We start from the raw sequence: 4506 nt of genomic DNA on the forward strand, positions 1-4506 counted from the left end.
ATCCAGAAAGTAAATTGTTCTGTTCTCTTTCAATTGTGAATTTTATGTTTCTTTGTATCTTGTTGATATCAGTATGTAGTTTTTCAATTTTTGTTTGTGGTTCATCTATTAAGCAAAGGATGTCGTCCATATACCTGAACCAATATAATATATTGTATTCTTTTGCTACTATGATCTGTTCAACGTGGTTTACAAAAATATTTGCTAAGGCTCCTGAAACCGGGGACCCCATTGGTAATCCATCTTCTTGTAAATAAAATTAATTATTGAATTGGAAGTAATCTTGTTCCTTTATGAACTTTATTAGTGTGCATATTTCCTTAACCTGTTCATGAAGAAGATTAGGCTTTACGACCCGTCAACGACGAGGTCAGTGGAGACGTAGCACAAGCGCAGATTGACGTAGGATGGGAAGGGGGTGGGGAGGCGGTCGCTTTTCAAAAGAACCAAACCGGCGTTTGCCTTAGGTGATTAACGGAAATCACGGATAACCTAAATCTGGCTGCCGGACGGATATTTAAACCCCCTTCCCCCCGGAAATAAGTCCATTGTCTTACCAATATGTCTTTTCAGTCGTTTGTTTGTTACGACTCACAAAAGACGTACGGAAGGTCTCGACATGACATGTCGGTTAATTCACTTGTCAGTGCATGTATATGCGATGAATTGTGGGAAGTACTGTAAGATACACTCTGAGACACATACACAAAAAAAAAAAAATACGCACCATTAAGGAATTGTCCGAAAGGGACAGAAATCGATAGATATGATGTACATGACCAGCAATCCGTCTTCAGGCCACAAGTGGCCCATCGGGACCATCCGACCGCCGTGTCATCCTCAGATGAGGATGCGGATATGGGGGGAGTGTGGTCAGCACACCGCTCTCCTGGTCGTTATGATGGTTTTCTTTGACCAGAGCCGCTACTATTCGGTCGAATAGCTCCTCAACTGGCATCACGAGGTTGAGTGCACCACAAAAAATGGCAACAGCGCATGGCGGCCTGGATGGTCACCCACCCAAGTGCCAGCCACGCCCAACAGCACTTAACTTCGGTGATCTAATGGGAACCGACGTATCCACTGCGGCAAGGCCGTTGCCATGTACATGACCAGACAAACAAATAATTACAATTGCACAAAAAAAGTATGATTTATTCACGACAAATAGTTTGACAAATAACGCGATGATCCACGGCGGGCCCCTATGCAAGCAGTTATTCAGTTAGACATTTACTGATAGAGTTGTTGGATGTGCTCTTGAGGGATTTCACGCCAAATCATGTCCAAGATCGTCTAAATCCCGATCCGGTTAGAGTGTCCTATACATAATACTCCAAATGTTCTCAGCTGAGGAGAGAACCTGCGATCTTGCTGGTCAAGGTATGGTTTGGCAAGCACCAAGAAAAGCAGTAGAAACTTTCACTGTGTGCGGGCAGGCATTATCTTGTTGAAAAGTAAGCCCAGGATGACTTACCATGAAGGACAACAAAAGGGAGCATAGAATATTGTCGACGTACCATTGTGCTGCAAGAGTGGCGCGGATGACAAGTAAAGGAGTCCTGGTATGAAACGAAACGGCGCTTCAGACCAGCGCTCCTGGTTGTCAGGCTGAATGGCGGGCGACAATCGAAATGGTAACTCACTGTTGTCCGAGATGTCGAGATGTCTCCATACAAGTCTAAACAATTCTACTCCACTTGAAGTCATAACGGGCCGAAGTCGTAACTGGAGACGCCCCAGACAGTGGTGGTATACCAAACTAAGCGTCACCCACCATATGGCCCGACAACCAGGAGTGGTGGTCTGGGGTGCCATTTAATTTCATAGCAGGACCCCTTTGGTTGTCAGCTGCGGTACCCTTGCAGCACAGCCGTGCGTCGACATATTCTACGCCCCATTTTGTTGACCTTCATGGCAAGGCATTCTGGTTTATATTTCAGCAAGATATTGTCCATCCACACCCGATGGCAGTTTCTACTGCTTGTCCTCACTATTGCCAATCCTATCTTGTCGAGTAAGGTCGCGAGATCTCTCCTCAGTTGGGAACGTTTGGAGCATTATGGGTAGGGCCTTCCTACCAGACGATCTAACGCGCCAATTGGACACAATATTAGGGTCATTGTGAATTTTGGCAATATACATCTCAGTAAATTAGCTTACCACGCCTATTTTCATTCTCTGCTTTCGTATGGCATCGTATTCTGGGGCAACTCATCATTGAGTAAAAGAGTGTTTATTGCACAAAAGCGTGTAATCCGAATAATTGCTGGAGCTCATCCAAGATCATCCTGCAGACACTTATTTAAAGAGCTAGAAATCTTCACTTGACTCAGAAGGAGGCAAATTATGCTGCCACAAAAGTCTTTGATCACGTACCTAATATCATCAAAAGTCTGACAGATAGCCATATAGCGTTTAAAAGGAAATTAAAAGATAAATTTTTGGATATAGTAAGTGGGTAATTTCCCAACCCCACAAAAAATTGAGTGTCATGTAATATTTTGTGTAATGCAATATCTTGTGTATACACCTTTTATTAACCTGACACGTTCCACATCATTACGAAGTGTCGTATTCATGATCTATGGAACAAGTACTAATCTAATCTAATCACGATATCCCTCAGGAGGACATCCTACAACACTATCACTCAATGTCCAGCTGAATAACTGCTCGCATAAGGGTCAGAGGTGGGCCAACGTGTTATTGTCTTGCTCAATTTGTGAAGCTCTTTCTTTTGAATAAATAATTCAATTTTTCTGAGATTGTAAATAATGTTTTGTCTGTACATGTACATCACATCTACCGATTTCCATCCAATTTCGATAATTCCTCCGTGGTGAGTATTTTTTTTTGGTTTTTTTGTTTTTTGTTTTAGGGTTATTTATGAGCCACACTAGTCAAGCTGCCAATTGAACTCACAGAAGGTATTAGCTAGAATTAAGTGCCATGGATACCAGGGCTCTATTAGAGTCCACTTTAAAACTCATGCTAAGTAACGATAGTCACACCTAAAATTTATGGGAGATTAATTCTGTTTCTGTACTTTCGCTCGAGAACGATATTTTTCGCAACTGTTATGACGATTACTTACCAGGATTGCAATAATGTCTGCTCTTGCCGTCAGGAACATCACAAGCGGTAGCCAGATCGTAGTAATTGCGAAGTTCAGAACTCCCACATGCACGAGGAACTGCAGAAAAATGAAAAAAAATGCAATACTGAAATGTTCAGAAGTAGTAACAGACAAAAAAAAAAACAATTTAAACGATTCCAGTGACTTTTTTATGCCTACATTTTACATGAATAAATTTGCTTGAGAACCATAAATCATATCTAAATTTATAAGAACTTTCTAAATTTCGTCTTCTTCCTCTGATTTTCTTCCTCTATGCCTGCTCAGAGTATTCTCGTTGTCGCCACGTATCTCTCCCTGCACACTTGGTCTCTGTCTCTCTCCCTAACTCCACCAACCACTTACGAGAATTCCACGGATATCAAAGAAAATTTTTGTTATCCTGAGAAACTTCCTGCAATAAGTACTAACGACAATGAAAACCGAACATAGATGTATTGCCAGAGTGTATTCCTAATGAGAGGGTGGAAGCTTTGAAATGGAAAGGAAGAATGGTAAATTAGGGTTTGACATCCCGTCGAGATCGACGTTACAGCAGACACAGCACAGTTTCGGATTAGAGAAGGACCGGGAAGGAAATCGGCTGTGGTATTCGTGAGGAACCACGCCAGCATTCACCTTAAGCGAGTTGAGGAAATTACGGAAGGCTAAAGGTGCATGACTGGACGGCGATTTGATGTGTCGTCCTCCCAAATGAGAATTATCTGTGTTATTAGGGTTATCGTACGTCCTCTTTTTCCCGGACATGTCCTCTTTTTGAGGAAATAAAATATGTCCGTGCGGATTTAATGAAAATCTACAAAGTGTCCACTTTTTGGGCTCCGAGAAAAAATTTGAGCTTGTAACAAAGGAAATCAGCTGTCGCTGTGATTAATCATCAAGTAAATACAACTGTAGTACTTTTGACAAAAAATCTATTTTTGATTTGGTACGTTTATTTTTGTGTCGTTGGCGACATCGTTAGGAAGTTCTCTATTCTGTAATTAACCGGTATGTTCTGTCTTCCGCATTATGTTCTTTGTTGTTGCTTCTTCTGGCCTTGCAGATTGAGACAGTGCTGTGTATTTTGCATGAAATTAAATTAAGAAATTAAGTAAAAAAATGTCAAAAAGAAAGACAGCGTTTAACGATGTGCTTATGGGGAAATACAAATACTTCAAAAAAGGAAGAAACGAACACGAAGTAGAATGTTTGATTTGTCCTATTGCAACATACATATCAGTTGCTAAGTGAAAGTCGTGAAAGTATCTCAAGGTGGTCCAGCACTGAAATCTGCAGCAAGGGATGCCCTTCTGTCACGTTGAAATATTCTCTTCAGTAGGCGTTGGTCCCGTTCTTTGCAGCATCTTTTTTCCAGCCGCAGCGAT

At 41.6% G+C, this 4506-nt stretch overlaps 1 pseudogene; it reads right to left on the bottom strand.

Moving 5' to 3' along the window:
* Positions 1 to 984: 984 nt before the first annotated feature.
* LOC124799621 lies at positions 985 to 1102 on the bottom strand (annotated as a pseudogene).
* Between the last annotated feature and the right edge of the window lie 3404 nt (positions 1103 to 4506).

Source organism: Schistocerca piceifrons, chromosome 5 (assembly GCF_021461385.2).
Source record: "Schistocerca piceifrons isolate TAMUIC-IGC-003096 chromosome 5, iqSchPice1.1, whole genome shotgun sequence".
NCBI lineage: Eukaryota > Metazoa > Arthropoda > Insecta > Orthoptera > Acrididae > Schistocerca > Schistocerca piceifrons.